Here is a 20363-nt window from a genome sequence, read left to right on the forward strand (position 1 = left end):
AAACTAATACTTATTGGGTATAATCTTATGCACATTATCCTATTTAATTCTCCTAACACCCTTAAGAAAAGTATTATTTTCACTATTTAATAGTTGAAGGAAATGAGACTCACTGAGATTACAAAATACCAAAGAGGTCATGCACATAGATTAATGAAGAAGGAGACTTTTAACTCTATTGGGTGCCGAAGCCCCATATTTTTCTGCTAGCATCAGATCAGTTAATGCCAATTATATTCCAATTCCAAGTTGTTATTATAATAAGGAAGATTTCTAAACGATAAAAATGATGTATATAAAGACTTAAATCATCATGATGTATATAAAGACTTTAGTCATCACTTTTGTAGACAGCAGTGTAGAGCTTATTTATTCTGTAGATAGCAATGTAGAGCTTTTGTCCCATACTACATACCAAAGAGCCATTCTCATCATAGACAGTCAATAAATGCCGAATTAAAATGTTCATATGTAAAAGAAAAAGCAAATTATAGCCAATGGAGTTACTTCCATAAAGTTTAAATGATTCCTAACAGACACTATTATTAAAGAGACACATCAACACTTTAAGATTGCTAGACTGAACTCCTTTAAAAGATATCCTTGCTCACGTATAAAATAACTCTTCATATAAAAGTGTGTTGAGTGGTGCCAAATCATTCACACTCCATCTCTCAGTACTCTATTACTTCATGAGAACAGCTGAACTGATTCAGAATACAGCAACATAATTTCCTTTGTTCAATTGCTGGCTATGCCTCTGAATAGCTGTGGGACCTTACACAAGTAATTAACATCTCTGTGCCTCAGTTTCTACATCTGCGAAGTTAGAGTCATAAGAGCATCTATTGCACAGTGTTGGTGTCCTAAGTGAGTGACTCTATGGAAATTGCTTAGAAGAGTCCCTGACATGTAGCAAGCATTATATAAGTGTTAGGTTGTTTTTTTAAAAAATTAATAAATTTATTTATTTATTGGCTGCATTGTGTCTTCGTTGCTGTGCGCGGTCTTTCTCTAGTTGCGGCGAGCAGGCACTACTCTTTGTTGTGGTGTGTGGGCTTCTCATTGCAGTGGTTTCTCTTTGCTGTGGAGCACAGGCTCTAGGCACGTGGGCTGCAGTAGTTGTGGCACGTGGGCTCAGTAGTTGTGGCTTGCAGGCTCTAGAGAGCTGGCTCAGTAGTTGTAGTGCACGAGCTTAGTTGCTCCACAGCATATGGGATCTTCCCGCACCAGGGCTTGAACCCGTGCCCCCTGCATTTGCAGGCGGATTCTTAACCTATAAGTCTTAGTTATTATTGCTGTTGTCGATATTGTTGTTGTTGTTGCTGTTTTAGAAATTCAGTACCTCATGTCCATATCCCCATAATCCACAAAGGACTTGAAGGGGGATATTATGGCCAACCAGAATCTCTTCCTCAGGAGTTCTGGGCTATGAAAAAGAACCTACACCATAGCTAAGTCCCTAGAGAAGTTAGAGGAGCCAGTTCTTTAACTGAAATGCAGACAGTGAGGGCTCCATAGAGCATTCATAATAACTGCTCTATGAATCTGCCAATGTCCTCTATCCAAAGACCACCAGGAACACATCTGCAGTTCTATAAATCTGGGTTTACTGACTCATTGCAAGCAGGAGTTATGTGTACCATGAAGAATCAGGACATCTCAGTAAGAGGATGTTAGAAATAATTTATCATAGGATTTGGACTTCTTGTAGGTGATTCTGTGGAGCATTCAAGGAAACGGGTATCTTCCCTGCATTGGATGCTGTCTGGAAGCAGGAGTGATTCTCTGATCAGGTATCTCAATAATTTATATCTAGACAGTGAGAATAATGAAATTGAGATAAAGCTATAATTGGTAAAGAAGAAGCAGGCACTTATTATTAGCCAGGAAAGGGCAATGTTTGCTCATTTTTGTGGTTTGAACAATGTTTTTACCTCTGTCTGTTCAAACATGATAATGAAGTGGTCTTATTTTTTCTTGCTCCACTACAGTGACAAAATAGTCCTGTCTGACGTTGATGTTCTATGAAAGTGTTTATATTGAACAGGAGAATGCCACAGATTCATTGGGAGTGCCAGGCCAGCTCCCAGCTAATAAGGGCTGCTTTTCTCTTTCTTAAACTAGATAAGAATGTTTTGCTTGAAGGGCAGAGCTGGCCAGGAAAATAACTATTATTATTATTATTTACATAGATTGACAGGTTTATAACTTATAAAGTTCTTTTATATTCATTGTAAAACTTGAGTCTCTCAGAACAATCCTGGGAGACAGGTAGGCTATAGGGCCTCCACATCGCACAACTCTAGGGGGCCCATTCATAACGTATTCCACGTGAATGGCACCTCCCCAGTGTGAACAGTGTCCTTGGCAGGAGTTGTGCAACAAGGTTTCCCTGGCAGGGCAGACATTTCTATTCCTTTTTACAATTATAAAAATTAAGTCAAAGAAGCTTCCTGAGTGTTCCTTAGTTCCCAATAAACCTTAGAGTTCTCTCTGGCAACCTGTTCAGCTGCTGACATTGGACCCCTGCTTCAGTCATGTTTCCGATTCCAAATTGCACCAGCCGGCGCTGTTATGACCTAGACCAGTGGTCCCCAACCTTTTTGGCACCAGGGACCGGTTTTGTGAAACACAATTTTTCCCCGGACTGGGTGGGGCGGATGGCGAGCGATGGGGAGCGATGGGGAGCTGCAGATGAAGTTCCTCTCGCTTGCCAGCCGCTCACCGCCTGATGTGCGGCCTAGTTCCTAACAGGCTGCACACCGGTACCAGTCTGCGGCCCGGGGGTTGGGGACTCCTGACCTACACTATATTGGCTACTACAATAAGAAAAGCTCTGCCTTCTTCTACAACTTGGTCTATACTTGCCCAAAAAAGGATACTAAAAAGGGTGCTGAACTTATAATCTCTTTCATATAGCCACTGCCTAAAGCAGAAAAAAAAAAAAAAAAAGTGTGGCTTTGTCTGTGTGTGTGTGTGTGTGTGTGTGTGTGTGTGTGTATTGCCTAAAAAATATATCTTAGTATATTTTGCTTACAAGCTAGGAGTGACAGCTGGAGAAAATGATTTTGAGTTCTGAAGACATTTGAAAAAGCAAAATATCCTGCTTAATTCAGGAGCTAAAATTTTTAAATGCAGACTGAGCTACTGGTAACATACCTTTCCACACTCTTGGAAACCTGCCAATTAAAATGTCAAAAGAAAATGGAATTTCCCATGAAATGTCCATTAATAATAAATTTTTGTCCATCACTGTCTTTTTGTAGCTGGGAAATTCCCTCTTGCTACTAAATTCCTCTCCTGAGACATCATATAAAGTGAAACTGAAAATGTAATACCCTAGTGACACAGCAAGCAGTTCCCAGAAAGAATATGAGCTTTAATTCAAATAGATTTGTGCAGGAATCATGTCTCTGTAGTTTAAAAACTCTATGACTTTGGGCAGTTTGCCTTACCTCTCTTCATTAAATTACCATGCAGGCTTCTTTCTCCTAATTTCTGAGTGTGCCCTGGACTTCCCTACCAGAACATTTATCACACTCTACTGTAATTGTATGCTTAGGTTCTATCTCCCTTAGAACACTAAAAGCATTTTAAGGACAGAGACCATGTGTCTTTTGTTATCCCTGTATTTCCAGCACCTAGCATTATGGCACATAATATTTGTTAAGTTTATTTGCTGTCTTAGGGGAGGTGAACTGGAGATCTGAAGAATCAGGAAGCCTTACTTCTCCTTTACATACCTTTTTATAATTCTTGTGGCTCTTTGTTGTAATACACCCAGGTACAACTTTTTAAAACTTTTTATTTGGAGATAATAATAGACTCACAGGAAGTTGTAAAAATAATACAGAGTGGTCCCACATATCCTTCACCCATTTTCCCCCAATGGTTACCAGATGCTTTTAGACCAAAAAATAGAAAAAATTAGAATATGAGATGTTTTTAATTCTTGCATTTGTACTTTTTTAAGGGGTTTATTTTTCAACTTTTCTGTCTTGTTTCTAATTTTAAAGACTATGAGATATATCCCCTCTTTTTTTGGATTTCCTTCCCATTTAGGTCACCACAGAGCATTGAGTAGAGTTCCTTGAGCTATATACAGTAGGTTCTCATTAGTTACCTAGTTTATACATAGTAGCAATAGTGTATATCTGTCAATCCCAATCTCCCAATTCATCCCACCCACCCCCCCACTTCCTGCCTTGGTGTTCATACGTTTGTTCTCTACGTCTGTGTCTCTATTTCTGCTTTGCAAATAAGATCATCTATACAATTTTTCTAGATTCCACATATAAACGTTAGTATATGATATTTGTTTTTCTCTTTCCGACTTACTTCACTCTTTATGATAGTCTCTGGCTCCATCCACGTCTCTACAAATGACCCAATTTCATTCCTTTTTATGGCTGAATAATATTCCATTGCATATATATACCACACCTTCTTTATCCATTCCTCTGTCCATGGACATTATATGTATACATATAGCTGATTCACTTTGCTGTACAGCAGAAATTAACACAACATTGTAAAGCAACTATAGTCCAATAAAAATTAATTTTTAAAAAAATTAGAAAAATAAATAAATATAAAGAACTTACAGGAATAAAAGGCATTGAAGTTAAAAAAACAAGCAAAACAAAAAAACAGACTATGAGAGATTTCAAGCATGCCATTTCAAGCTACCATGTCCCTAAAATAGCACATGCAGATATAAATAACCTTTATTCTCAGTAAATGGAAAATATGACTTAATATGATTCTACAGAATTTTGAATAGATGAATTCAACATATAGGTGTGAGGCTTGTTTTTAAGCCTAATTTGCATAATTATTCTCATGTTTTTTGTTTCTCATTTAGTTGATGTAGTTTAGCATTAGTATTATTTAGGTTTTCTGTCATTAGCCATTCATTATGGGCATTAATTAAACAATGTACATATCACTAAGAATACATAGTTTTAGCTCTATAATGGTGAAACTATCATGAAAGCTAAAGGTTTGATGTTGTGATAAGCAAATTGAAGCCAGATATTTAGAAGGTCTGCAATAAAAAGAATCTTAGCATTTAAATGACTTTAAAAGCACTGAAATACAGGAATCAGCAGATCAACATTATACTATCTATCTCGAAAAGAAATGCAAGAAGGTGTGTGGAGAAACAGCACTCTCATTTGTCTGCAGAAAAAGAAAACTGGAACAACCTCAGTGAAGGTCAATTCAACAATACAAACCAAAATTACAAACGAACATAACTCTTTTGTCCAGCAGTTCAGCTTCTAGGGCATATATATGGATACACTTGCACATGTATGAAATGACATATATGATTACTTATTGCAGCATAATTTGTAATAGTAAATATGTGGAAACAAGCTAAGTGTCCACCAATGAGGGGTAAATTATGGCATATCCATCATTTACAAAAAAAAGATGAGAAAGCTTTATATGCATTTGTATGGAAAGATATCCGAAATAGATTACTAAGTGAAAGACAAGCAAGGTGAACAGGTATATACTGTAATACTAATTAAATAAAAGTAAGAGACATAATATACACCCACATATATTATTTTTGTATTTAAACCTATTAACCTTTTATTGAAGTATAACATATATATACACAGAAAAGTGCACATTGTGTAGCCTCAAAGAATTTTCATAACTGAACATACCCATGTAACTGGCACCAAGAGTCTAGGTCCTAGATCAAGAAACAGAATATTTCTATCACCCCAGAGGCCTCATCCTGTCCCTTCTACTCACTATGACCACTCTACAAGAGCAGACATTATCCTGATTTCTAAAAGCATAGGCTAGTTTTGCTTACTTTTGTACTTAATAGGAATTGACTCATAAAATGTATACTCTTCTGTGTCTGGCTTTTTCATCCAGTATTGTATTTGTGCAATTCATCATATTGTACACTGCTCAATATCATTGCTGTTTAGTATTCCACTGTGTAAATGGGCCACAAATCATTTACTCATTCTACTATGTATGGATATTTGGGTAATTTCCAGTTTGAAGCTATTATAAATAGCACTACTATGAACTTTCTAATACATGCATATGCATGTCCATATACCTAGGCAAGGAATTGCTGAGGATCCTCATAACTGCAATTTTAATACTACTGCCATACAGTTTGCAAAATTGATTGTACCAATTGACACTCCCACCAGCAATGTACAAGAGCTCCAATTGTTACAAAACCTCACCCACACTTGCTATATTCTGTCCTTTTAATTTTAGTTATTCTTGTATTTGTGTAGTGATATTGCACTGTGGTTTTAACTTGTAGTTCTCTAATGACTGATGATGTCGAGCACCTTTTCACATTCATGTACTATTTGCTATTTAGATATACCCTTGTGTGAAGTATCTAGGTCTTTTGCCTAATTTTCTATTGAATTATCTGTCTGTTACACTTTTAAATTCTGAACCATGTGAATACTAATTTTTAAAAATTTTAAAGTAATGTAATTAAAAATATACATAAATTTCAGAGTGCTCTATGCTGCATGTTCTCTCCTTCGAGGTTTATAATACACGAGTATTTCAGAAGCTCTAAAAAGTCTTAGAATTTTCACCACACAACAGTTGGAGAAACGCTGTTTCCATTCTTGCCTAATTTTTAGTTTTCATGGAATTAATAATTGCTTCCGTTTTTTACTTGCTTATATTTTTTAAGTTCTCTCTCGAATTTTATCACGTATTTCATTAGATCTATCAAACATCTATCAATATAACTACCCAAATACTCAAAATTAGTAATCTATATAAATTCAATTACACTAACCAGTCTTTCTTCTTGGAGTCTGCCATCTTCCTTCTCCGGTGAAAACGATTGCTCTCTAATTCTGCCACATATCTTTCACCCTGGCATTTCCCTTCACATTCTCCTGGTCCTTTTTTCTGGATCCCATGTCTTTCTCTTTCTTATCTTGCTCTCATGTTTTGTTGGAGCACATCCTCTAGTAACTTGCCCTAAAAAAAAAGAAAAAAAAAAAGGTGGATGGATGGATGGAAAATAAATGTTTTCATCCTTGTATATGTGAAAATGTTTTTATTCTACTCTTACACTTGATGGATAGTTTGACTACAGGATTCTAGGTTGGAAGTTATTGTCTTACAAAACTTGAAATTTCACTGTAGTGTTTTAGCATAAAAGTTATTGTTGAGAAACCCAATGCCATTCTAATTCCCATCCGTTTATTCCTGCTTCTTCCCTCTAAAAACTTTTAAAATCCTCTCTACTCTTCGTGTTCTGATCTTTTTAATGGCGTGCTTTAACATAGGTCCTTCTTCATTCACTGTGGGTAGCTGGTGGGTCCTTTAACTATGAACATCTTTGTCTTTTGGTCCTGGAAGAAATTCTTGAATTATTATTTTGATCATTTCCTCCCTTCTTAATTTTTGTTCTCTTTCTCTAGAATTCTTAGTTTGTAAACTGACTGCATGAATGAATGAATGGGAAAAGTTTTCTGAGCACTTTTTGTAGCAAAAAGCTTATTAAGGAATGAACCACAGATTATCAGACCATATCTTTAGAGCTAAGTATTTTATTTTAAATTATCAAATTTTAAAACACACTCTTTCATTACAGCTTCCATTTATTGTAAAATGTAACACTGCTACTCTCATTTCAGGCAATACAAAAATACAGGAAGCACTGATTTTCTGTAGGCAGAAATCCCTGATTGAAGTCAGGCATTCCCTATTACTTTTGCTTTAGAATTCATTAAATGCCTAGCATGGACTTGGTATTGTGTATAATATTTGCACCACACTTTGCAAAATAATCATTTCTGGTGTAGAAAAGTGTTTGTTTAAGGTAAAAAGATCTTTGCAGTCTTTTTTGATTGGCATTAAACACCGCATTCTTCCCAGATCTATAAGAAAGTAATGTTTGCAGGCTTACCTGGAATCAAGGGAAGGACTCTCTCAAGGTTACTTTTCAATCTCTGTCTGTAATTATGGACGTCAGGAGAGAAAAAAAAAGTCAGAAAAATAGGTCCCTAGTAGAGAAGCACCCAACAGGAACTAAACATCTGAACGTTTAGACAGGATTAAACTCTGACAGGGCTTATCAGCCACCCCCACACGACTAAAGTAGTTGGAAGTGAGGTTAGATTGGAGTCCAGATAAGCAAGTGAATCTACACCCCTACCTGACTCACCGGGCTGAGAAGTGCGGAGCCCTAGTAAGTCACCACTGCACGTCCTCAAAGGGCTTTCCGCGCAGGCTTGGAGTCAGGAAACGGCAGCTGCCACACCCACCCCACTACCTCTATCTGGTGTTTGGTGACTCCCGAAGACGCGCCGATGGGACCAGAGGCGATTCCTCCTGGGTGGGAGGGTCCGCTGACTGGGTGTGGAGCTGCGAAGAGGAAATTTCCCCAAAAGAAAACCTTTCCAACCTAGTGGGTTGGGTGGAGAGAAGACAAATTGAGCGCCCCTGCCTCACTTCCCCACTCCCAAGCCCCCGCCCGAGCCCCGCCGGTGTGGCACACGTCATCTGGGCGCCACAAGGCAGAGATCTCGGGCCTCAGGCCGAGGCCGGAGCCTTGCTGGGAGGATCGCGGGCCAGTGGCCCTCATCCCCGCCTCGGCATCCGCCGCTGACGTCGCCTGAGAAGTCTGGGGATGGTGGAGCTCCGACAGGCGGGCTCCGGTGGCAGGCAGCAACTGGGAGGGCCAGGTCGGAGAGAGGAAGCTTCTCCGCTGTGCGCCCCGCCGCCGCAGAGTTGACCAGTCTCTAGAAGAGAAGAGTCCGCTCCGGCTCCGGATAAGCAGCGGCTTGGCGTGGGCTGCGCGGAGAATGGACGGCCTCGTGACCTCATGTCCGGCAGGCTGTAGGGCCTGCCGACGCGGCTCGCGCAGGGGGTGGAGCCGGGGGAGCGGCGGGCACTTCCGGAATCGACCGGCTGCCTGAGTGCCCGCGCCACCCGCTACCATGAACGAGGAGGCCATCTGCAGCGTCCTGCTCACCCTCCCGTACCACAAGCTCGCCGACTTGCGCTACCTGAGCCGCGGCGCGTCCGGCATCGTGTCTTCTGCCCGCCACGCAGACTGGCGCGTTCAGGTGGCCGTGAAACACCTGCACATTCACACCCCGCTGCTCGACAGGTAGGGCGCCCTGGCGGCTCCACCGCGGAGCCCCGAAATCTGCGTTCCCCACCCCACTGGCTCTAATCCCGGGCAAGCGGGCTTTGAAGCCCAAGCGACGGTGACCCTTTAGGATCGGCCGCACACCTCGTCACCTCTAGGCAGCCGTTCAACGCTTGGGCTAACATGGTGGGGAGAGCAGGCTTCTCTGGAGATGCAGCAATCACGCTTCTTTTCACTGCCCTCTCCTTTGTTTCTTACTCCTGGGCCTCCTTTCTCCAGACACCAAAAATCAGCGATCACAGCCCAACTCTAAACGTCCTCTTTATTGAAATTGGGTTCTGTTTGCTTTGTTTTTCCCTTTTTTTTTTTGAAGTCGAATTCTAGTGCTGCACTGCCCAATAGGTAGGCTCTTAGCCACAGGTGGCTATTACTTTTTTTTTTTAAGTGGCTATTAGAAAATTTCAAATTGTATATGTGGTTCACATTATATTTTTATTGAACAGCACTGCTGTAGAGTCTGGGACGTTTTGGTTTGGGCTTTTTGTTGTTTTTGGTTTACACATGTAGGCATGAAAGTTTAGATATCAAACTCAATTTAGTTTCTCCTCTTACCGTCACAGGGAGGGAAACCTGTCTCTAGAGGAAACTTGTATTATCTTTGCTAACAATAAACGGAAATCAGAAAGCTGTTAAACGACCAAAACTTTTGAATGTCTCTCCCATCCTGGAACAAGTTTAGTGCAATGTCCAGATTTCAAGGGAAGGCTAGATTAGTTCCTGTTTCCAGAAAAACCTTTCAACCATATATATTAATCAGTGAGTCTAGTCACTAGCCTTGTGTATTTTCCTTCCAATAGGAATTTAACTAGGCCCTGCATTCAATTCTTAGTGAGTTAACATCCATGATTACAACATTCTCCTCTCCTCCCCCTCTACCTAAAGTGAAAATACATCATGCTAGATGCCTGATTAGCCAGAGGCCGTCAGTATCCAACAGCAGATAAATTCCTCAGCTTCAGCCCTGCTAATGGTATTGACTTTCATCTGCCTGTGGCTTTTACTTGCTCTCTTGCGATCAGGCTTGGATGGGCTAGATCTCACAGTAAGTTTGAGACACCTCTAGAAATTGTTCCCGCTTTTTGTGTACCATAATCCTGATTTAGTGATATACAGGGTCTATTTACCCTGGGTCTTGAATTCTGTGGAGCAATTACTGGGAAATTATGTGTATCTAGTCAACTTTGAAGGGTGGTGGTTGATTAGAGAGGGTAGATGTATTTTAGAATCAACTATTAAAATATATGGAAATCTAGCACTGATGGATTCCTTAGGTATTTTAAAGGAGATTGATCCTCCCATTTTGGATGCTGCTTCTCAAGATTTTAATTTATCTAAGTTTTGTGCCATTTGGGACCAAGAAATGAAGGGAGCTCCCTTTCGTGCTCATTAACAATTTCATAATCTAAAATTCTTCACTAAATCGGGTAGGAAATTAATTCTGCCGTCAAAGAAGCCATAAGGAACAGTGCAACACTCTGGCATTACTGCATCACATTTTTCTCCCACTTGTTTCCTAGAATGTTAACATTAGCGGTATTTATGTAGTCTGAGCATAGGACTGGGCTATGCAGTTGACTCACAGGGTGTCTTATGTCCTCACTTATGAAGTGGGAATAACAGATACAGGTACTTCTTGGGCTCTGGTGTGGATAATGTTTGCATTGGTCTTTGAGATCACAAAAGAAAAATAAGTTTATGTGCTGTAACATGTTCTTATTTTAGTGATTGGTGAATTATTCTCTGTAACCTGACTTCTGCCCATGAGAGGACCTTCCCCAACAATCTCCCAACGCCTTATGAGTAGGTGAGTCTGATAGGTTGTTCAAATACCTTGTGTAAACAGTGTAACTGTTTTGTAACTGAAATTTGCTATGGGTAATTTAGGTAATATGTCTATAAAAGCTGTTTTACATTTTAATTTTTTTAATAAAAAAACCTATTTTTAAACTGTTTTGGCTTTCTCTGTTTTCCCATTCATTCTTCCTGAAATCTGACTTCAAGAATTTTCCTTCTCTGATTAAGCAGTGAGTGGAAAAAACAAAGGCTTTAGAGTCCCACAATTGCAATTCAAATCTGACTCCAAATCTGCCACTTATTGTTGGCATGACCATTAGAAACTATTAATTTATGTGAGGCTTAGTGTTCTCATATATAAAGTAGGGATAATGAAACCAACTGTAGTAAAGTGGCCAACACAGAATAGGATCACAAGAGAAGGAAGAATGCATCATACTCTTAATGGGAGGAGGAATTAGTATATTAAGTATCACTAAGATATCCCCTAGCATGCCCTCTCTATAATTCTTTCTCAGAGTATCCAGGAGCCTTCCCGGCAAAGGTGCTACTCAATAACTGTCTTGTTGACCTACATTTCATGAGGCAAATACAGACCTGTTTCAGCTTAGGAAATATAAATTTAATTAAAACAGGTCTCACAAACTGGTATAATTGGTTGCCTCACAGTTGGGATATTAAGTGGCTGAAGAGCAGGGAGAAGAAGAGAAACTCTTTATGCATTCTTGTAATTCTTGAATTTTGAAACATATAAGTATATTACCTATTCAAAACATAGATGACTAAGATTTTTTTGGTTTATTTTGCTTATTGTTTGCTTATTGTTCAGAGCAAACTCTAAATTTTCAGCTTTCTTCCAGTAAAACCAACTGGAACACTTCACACATAATGGAGAATAACCACCACTTTCAGGTCTGGGATTCAGTGAATTGCTAGGGGTACTAAGGACAACTTTGTTTTAATACTTTTTACACCCAAATCCCTTCTATTGTGATGAGGCATAAGTGGCCTTTTACCTTTCAATTTAGTGCTTACCCTTATTAAATTTACCAGTCAATTGGCTAATATTTAGAGAAAGAGCCTCTGCTCTATGTATTACCAGAGTTGCCACCAGACCCTTGCTCAAAACTCACCAATCCCTCCTTTGAACAGGAACTAACATATATCTTTAAGTCACAGGGTCTGGACACAAAGGAAGTTATAGGTAGAGAAAAACAAAAACTGGTTAGAATCAGCTGAAACCAAAATGGCTACGAATCTGACCTCCAGCAGACCCTGAGTCTCATTTTATGCTGATTTTACTATATAGTATACTATATGACACACCTACAGGTGACTATGACCGGATGTCACAAAGCAAAAAAGGACAGAAAAGGGATGGTACCCCATTTCCAGGGAAGCCCTGCTTCTTTCCCAGAAAACCAATGCACGTGCCTCACCGTCATTAGTCTCACTCCTACCCTCATCGTCCTTATTCCTTAAAAGCATATCCCTCTCACCATTAAGGTGAGAAGTTGATTCGTGAACTAAGTTTCTACTTCTCCATTCTCTGACCATTGAATAAAGCTGCTTCAATCTCAGCCTCGGTTTTATTTTGGCTGCATGAACTCAAAGGGAGAAAGAACCTTCCCCACTGAGGCAGAGGGCCTCAGCAGGGCTAGGGAGCAAGCAGGGGTCCATAAGACTTAATTTCGTAAAGTATACATAACAGTGCTTTGGGAAAATTCCTTTAAAATAGTCAAGTAATGACATGAATGTTCACAGAATGCATAAAGCTTGAAGGTATTCCTTTCATAGAATCTTTTCAAGAAGTAATACTTATTCTGATAATACTACTGTTACTAAAAAATATTTTTGAACCATTTGTTTGGAGATGTCTTTAGACTCAATTTACAATCTCATGTTTGCACAGTTATAGCTAATATAAACGAGTAAATAAGAGATGATAAGTCCACCATAGTTTAGAGTAGGAAAAACTCATTTCAAGAGATTGACTAAGGAATGACAGGGCATCTGCTCCACACAGAGCAATCAGCTCACTGCTTTAAGGGAATATTTTAAAAATAATTTGTTCATTATAAAACTATATAACAGAATATGTGCATCCATGAATGATTTTCTTTTCAGAATTATCTAGGTAAGCAATATAATAATACTATGATTGCTAAAATATTCTTAAATTAGCCATTTAGTGTGCCTTTAGACTCAGTTTACAAGTAATGTGAAAGACTTAATCTCATTTTTGTTTGGTTATCGTTAATGCAGGACACTAAATGAAAAGATAAATCCTAATATAATTCAGAGCTAAGAGATAGCATTTCAATAGACATTGGCCAAGAAATTATCTATGAAAGAAGTAAGATTTAAATTAGACCTTGAATACAAGTACCATTTGGAGATGTGTAGAGAGATAAAGATAGCACTCTATGCGGAAACAACTGTGTAAACAAAGGCATCAATACTGGACAACTCAGATTCTGCTCATGAGAGAGTAAATAGATGTAAGTGAAAACAAATATGTAAGGGAAGACTGAGAAACAAAATTAGGGTAAGAGTTTGTACGAAATTGTGGAGAGCTGTGGGCATATATGAGCTTTGATTAGCATGATGCCACTGGTAGCCATACACCACATTCAAAAACCATTTTTATTATTTTGCTATAAGGCTTTCCATTAGCAGTTTGATGGGATTCATTGTTTGGTAATACTTCAGTCTGTATGCTGCTTTCATTAGCTAGTATAAGCAAGATTCCTATTAAAGATTTTTTATTTCCTATAACATTTCTATTTTAATTTGTTAGATATTTATAGTTTAAAATATTTGATGAAGACTCTATGACCTTTGGAAGATCAGAATAGGAGAGGTATGAAAAACAAATGACTCCATTCATTAAAATGTGAAAAAGTAGCTTATTTTCCCAAGAGTGGTGCATGAAAGGCCACTGTGTAGATTACATAATCTTGCAAAGAAAACAACAAGCCTGTTTTTCACCAAAGCGGATCTGTTGGAGTTTTCTTCTAGCTCCTACTTCATTCTTTAATTCACAGTTGTATGACTTCTTTATTCTCCTTGTTTTACATTGTTTACTGTTTCTTCCTGTCTTGACTCTTATTCCACTAACTTGTCCTAAAGCCTCAAAATCTCCCACCTACACTGTTATGTTAGTCACCACGGCAATGCTTAGGGCAGGTTATAATATATAGGCAGATACTGCCTTTATCTGGCATGTTCCCTTTGTGAGTACTTTTCAAACATCTTTCAGTGTTTGGTACTTTCTTCATTCCTGATCATTCAGTATGTCCATGACCTCAAGTGAAATCACTGTAACACTTTTACTAAGTATTATGAGAGATTGGACATGATAATATTATGGAACTCTCTAAAGGAAATAACAAATCTGAACTAGAAATCATTATGCAAGGCTTCCTAGTGGAGAAGAAACCTAAGGTTAGCCAAAGTGATAATCAGGAGCTACCCAGGCAAAATGTTGAGGTAAATAACTGCTGTCAGAAAGCATGGAATAAGCAAGTGTTCAGAGGAGAAAGAGCTGACGGTTTTGAGGGAACTGCAGATGACTTGGCAGAGATGGCACATGGGCAGTGAATCTGAGATGGGCGTGAGGAATGAGGCTGACAGGGTAATCAAAGCCTGGGTTGTGAAAGGACATGGATGCCATAGGATAGATGATGTTTTTCATCCTGAAGGTAAAAAGATGCTACCGACAAATTTTAAGGAGGAATATTACATGAAAACATACAAAGTTTTAGGAAGATTTCTCTAGCTTCAATGTAGAGAATGTGTTAGGAGTGCTCAAGACAGGAGATAAGGAGTTCCACTCAGAAGATATTTTAATATTCTGAATGAGAGATGATAGAACCCTGAAGTGGAAATATGGTAGAAGGAATGGAGTGAAAGGGAATACTCTAGTGATGTTATGCGGGTAAAATCAACAGGATTTTGTGCTTAATTGAATGTGAGGAGTGAGTGAAAATAAAATTTAATCTCTGAGAATTAAAAAGTATAATATATGTAATGTTTTCTTCAAGCTAGTATTCAGAAATATTAGTTTTGATTTAAATTCTGTTTATACCATAGTGTTCTATCCATTATAGGGATAGAATTTTGTGTAATTATAAAATTGACTTCCACCTAGTCTGTATTTGTTTCTAGTACATTTTTAAAGATTTTTCATTATGTGTCTAGTTTGATGAATTCCTATGATAATGTCTATTAACTGTCTTTATCCAGGTATTACTAGACTGGCAATGGCTTCTATTTTTGTAGCTTGAGAGTCTCTCTCTCTCTCTTTCTCCCCTCACCTTCTTCTTTCCCTCTCTCTGTCTCTGTCCCTCTCTCTCTGTCTCTGTCTCTCTCTAATTACTTTCATTACTTTCATTTCATCTCTTCTCATTGCTTTCTTATTTCCAGGTGGTAGTGAGTGGGATTTAATCCTAATTGGATCCAAGCTGAGGCCAGATCCTTTCTTTCACAAATTATGGGCCCCGTTTCATACCAATTCACTTTGGTGGGTGTGTATGTGTGTGTGGAGTGGTGGTATTTTTGAGCCCCTTGTATGGTGGGCTACATAAATACAGTAATAAAAATTTTTTTAAATAGAATTTTTATGAAGAAATAAGAGCAATTCATATCCTATAAGAAGCCTATAAATAACATTTTCCTTCTCCTTCAGTCTTTGCCAGACTGGCTAAGCTGCCATGACTTAAACGAAGGGTCTGCAAAATGATCTGAGACAGCAGAAATAAGCCTGTTTCTTATATGAGACACAGGATTTATTAGATCCACTTTAGAGATTCTGTGAAAAGTTTTAATTTTAAATGGATTTTTAAATGTCCTCCCCCTTTTCTTCTTTTAAAATCAATATTTTCTGCCTCGTGTCTGTATTTTTTAAGTGTTAACCCTCAAATTGAATATACCCTGTGCTTGGCAAATGAATATTAAATGATTTTTCCTGGAAAATGTGTTTGCTCTTTAAATTTGACAGTCATTGCTTATATGGTAAATGTTGTCAGTGCCAAGAACTACCTGGCATGGCTGCCAGCTACAGGTCCATTATTTTCATTGCCTTTAACCTATAATAAATATTTACTGCTTTCCATAGAAAGAGACTGCGTAGCTAAGCAGGATGAAAAGTAAGTTTATTCTTCTGAACCTTAGTTTCTGCTTTCACATGTAAAAGATAACATTAAACGCTTCCTCTGTGTACTACTGTCTTTACAAAACTGTTTCTTACCACTTATTTTGTGAAATGCTCACATCAGCCAAATCATGTCTATTTGAAATGACAGTTTGAATTTATGACTAAGTGAGACCCAAATTCTGCTTCATCGTGGAGTTATCTACATTTTTTGTTTTGTCATTGGGAGAAGGTTCTGAATTTTAATAGAATTTTTTGAGGAATGTATGCCTTTAAGTATAAAATCACCAGGATTTGCTCCGGGAATTTGGAGAAGAACTAAGCCTACAGGTAAAAATCAAGAGATCCTAATTGGGAAGAGGCAGAATTCAAAGGCTAGGAGGATGCTTTGATCTTTTAGATATGCAGGCTGGCAATGGGGACCCACTGAAGACGATTAAACTGAGGCATGGCATATAAATGTCATTGTGAAATGATTACTCTGATGATATGTGGAGACTGAAATGGTAGAGTCAGGAAAAGTGGGGTTTAATATAAACAAATACAGTAATTGAAAGAAATACAGCAATATTGTACATCAGGAATATCATAATAGTGTATGTGTGTAAGTACCTAGGCACATGAATTTTTATTGTGAGAATTTTTATAATAATAAATATTTGGAAAGAGCTTAAATTGTCAAAAATCAGGGATTGGTAAAATAAATACGCTACTCTCCACTCTAATGAAGCCACTGAATTTGATTTCTAAAAAGCATATTTAGTACACAATGTTCACGGTACATGGTTGACATAAAATAATGTTCATGACACATTCAATGAAAAATTGAATATCTATATGACAGACTCATATTATATGCAAATAAACACATCTAGATGGAAACACTAAAATGTCATCTCTAAATGATCAAGTTATAGTTGATTTTATTTTCTCCTTTTATTGGTATTTAGATTTATTTTCTGAATTTTTATAACAAGTGAGCACTGTATGCATGATTTCTGCACTTGTCCACATGCTGAAATATTATAATGCAGCACTATGGATGTGGTCATGAAATTTGAGAGAAGGGCACAGTTTTGGAAGTCAGTGTTAGATTGAACTGGAATTTGATGACATTGAGTTCATCTAGAATTCTAATAAATTTCATGTGATTGACCAATGTCACCACCAATGAAGCTCTACAATGTAGTCATTTCTCAAATATTAACTTTATGTGTATCACAACCTTACTTCATGGGAGAGAAAATGTGTGAAGAAAGAAAACAGCCTTACGGTCAAGGAACTTTTGTATGGTAATGTCTTATAGTATAGTCTCTAACTACATAGGATAATTATATCGGGCAAGGATAATCTACCACTAGCAAACCTTTGAAGTTTTCAGCTACAAAGAAATTACGTCTCTTTCCAAATAAAAGTTTAAACTCCCTTATATTCTAACAAAATATTTTCAGTTAAAATAGACAATGAATTAAGTGAAAATGTATGGCATCAGCCAAACATCATGTATGCTTACTATAAAAAAATTTTTTTTCAGTCACACACAAAATACACCAACCAGTGCATTATGATTTACTTCATTCAAAACATATTTTCATTATCTGTCTTGTGCAAGGCACTGTGCTAAGCCCTGCAGAGCATACAAAACTTATGAAATATAGTATGATCTCAAGGAGGTAATAGTCAGATGAAATGACATAAGTATTGATAGCCAGAAAGCAAGGTAAATATAACAAGGTAACTATAACAACAATAAGAATCATACAGACAACTAGTTTAACTGAATAAGAAACAGAACTCTTTAAGTTTTAGATTTTCATAAGAAGCTGAGAACAATGCAATAGGTATTGCGTACCCTGCCACTTCAGAGGGTGGCAGTAGATGCAAGACTTTCCAAGAAACTATGAGAGCTGTTATGCCATCATTAACCCACCATGTTCCTATAGACAAAAGTAACCCACTTTACTGAATGGAAAGTTTTCAGCTCAAAGGGAGGTTGTATAGAGGAGGATTTTGAGAAACTGAAAGAAGTGAATTATGTTCTCAATTATTAAGTATGTAACTGGCAACAGATAGCTAGCAAGAAAACCTGATAGATCAGCTCCTCCGCAGTCCTAGGTCTTGAGTGAGTAGCAGTAAGAATCTACACACGTAATTTTAATTGTCATAAGAAAATATTAATTTCTAATTTTGACTATGGAGTATATACTCACAGTCCCAAAATCAAGTGATTGCTGATGGTTTCAAAATACTGCTTCATATAGTAGATACAAAGTTTACACCTACATGGATCATATAACTAAGTCCTTAAGAGTTTAAGTCATGATACATGATGGCATAAACTATATATATATACACACACACACACACACACACACATATATATATATATTAAGAGTTAGAACAATGATTCTGTGATATGAAGAGTTAGATGATTTTTTTCAGAACAAGGTTTGTTCTCACAGGTTATACCTATTTTATAATCACAAGATTATAAAAGAAAATTTTATAAGAAATCACAAGGATTTGAGGAGCAATCTATTTATTTTGAGTAGAATGGGGTAAAATTCTGCCATTGTGCATTTCAAATCCGGGAAAGGGAAGCTGAATTATTATATGTAAAAATACATATTTTTGAGACAAATAGCTCACTATTTGGATAAAATAAAGCAAAATCCATACCTCATTCTTTGTAACTTCCAAATTGCTCAAATGGCTAAAATACTTAAATACAAAAATAATCCATAAAAATAGCATAAGAAATCTTCCTAGGGTTTAATTTTTTGAAAGTACTCTAAGAATGGGGAAGACCTGAGTACAGTAATAACTTCAGACAACATAAAAGATAAATTTGAAAATATAAACATTTTCAAGAGTTTTTAGGGGACACACACTCCAAGTCAAATACATAGAAAAAGTTGTTCTATATCCCTCATAGATACACAGTTCCTGAGGTGGCTCCTAATGATCCTTATCCTCGTGTATTATCCTTCTCTTAAATGTGGTCTGGATCTGGTGACAGTTTCCAACAAATAGAAAAAGCAAAAATGATGGATGTTACGTTCATGATTAAATAATAAAGGACTGTATCTTCCTTTCTCTGGCTTCGACACCTTAGACTGCTGCCATGTCATGAGGACATTCAGGGAGCCAGTGGAGAGCCCTATGTGACAAAGAAACAAGACCTGACAGCAACAACATGAGCAATCTTGGAAGGGGACTCTCCCCCAGTTGAGCTTTGAGATGACTGTAGGCCCTGCCAATATTTTGATGGCACCCTGCCTGAGAGCCGGAGCCTGAGGCTTTGACACTCCCAGCTAACTTGCACCTGTTTTCCTATATCTGTTTCCATAGAAACTGTGAGATAATAAATGTCTGTTGTTCTAAGCTGCTAAAGTTTTTGGACTATTTGTTACACAGGAATACATAATTAATAAACCTCTTAATTCTTTTTTTTTTAACGTCTTTATTGGAGTATAATTGCTTTACAATGGTGTGTTAGTTTCTGTTTTTTAACAAAGTGAATCAGTTATACATATACATATGTTCCCATATCTCTTCCTTCTGGCATCGCCCTCCCTCCCACCCTCCCTATACCCCGCCTCTAGGTGGTCACAGAGCACCAAGCTGATCTCCCTGTGCTATGCGGCTGCTTCCCACCACCTATCTATTTTACGTTTGGTAGTGTATATATGTCCATGCCACTCTCTCACTTTGTCACAGCTTACCCTTCCCCTCCCCATATCCTCAAGTCCATTCTCTAGTAGGTCTGTGTCTTTATTCCCGTCTGGCCCCTAGGTTCTTCATGACCTTTTTTTATTTTTCTTAGACTCCATATATATGTGCTACCATATGGTATTTGTTTTTCTCTTTCTGACTTACTTCACTCTGTGTGACAGACTCTAGGTCCATCCATCTCACTACAAATAACTCAGTTTCGTTTCTTTTTATGGCTGAGTAATATTCCATTGTATATATGTGCCACATCTCCTTTATGCATTCATCTGCTGATGGACACTTAGGTTGCTTCCATGTCCTGGCTATTGTAAATAGAGCTGCAATGAACATTTTGGTACATGACTCTTTGAATTATGGTTTTCTCAAGGTATATGCCCAGTAGTGGGATTGCTGTGTCATATGGTAGTTCTATTTGTAGTTTTTTAAGGAACCTCCATACTGTCCTCCATAGTGGCTGTATCAATTTACATTCCCACCAACAGTGCAAGTGGGTTCCCTTTT

The 20363-nt window shown here is 37.8% G+C and overlaps 1 protein-coding gene and 1 long non-coding RNA gene across 10 annotated transcripts in view; one reads left to right on the forward strand and one right to left on the reverse strand.

Annotated features, from left to right (window-relative positions):
- Positions 1-12928, reverse strand: part of LOC149746970 (DPEP2 neighbor protein-like) — a 32347-nt gene extending 19419 nt beyond the window's left edge. Inside the window, exons 1-4 of one of the 9 annotated variants that reach the window (XR_016388255.1) lie at positions 8189-9485; positions 7931-7977; positions 6809-6996; positions 4342-4507 (exon numbers count right to left, since the gene is read on the reverse strand). The gene's annotated coding sequence lies outside the window, so the exon portion shown is untranslated. Of the gene's footprint in view, positions 1-4341; positions 4508-6808; positions 6997-7930 lie in introns of all 9 variants that reach the window. The other 8 variants (XR_016388252.1, XR_016388254.1, XR_016388258.1 and 5 more) reach the window with 8 other exon arrangements.
- Positions 8304-19511, forward strand: LOC149746971 (uncharacterized). Its single transcript, XR_016388259.1, has 3 exons — positions 8304-9136; positions 10901-10982; positions 19243-19511. It is a non-coding gene; the product is annotated as an uncharacterized LOC149746971 (long non-coding RNA).
- Positions 19512-20363: the final 852 nt, after the last annotated feature.

The sequence above is a fragment of the Delphinapterus leucas genome, chromosome 17, assembly GCF_059928025.1.
Source record: "Delphinapterus leucas isolate spDelLeu-1000000601 "Yukka" chromosome 17, BTC_Dleu_Yukka2, whole genome shotgun sequence".
Classification (NCBI taxonomy): Eukaryota; Metazoa; Chordata; class Mammalia; order Artiodactyla; family Monodontidae; genus Delphinapterus; species Delphinapterus leucas.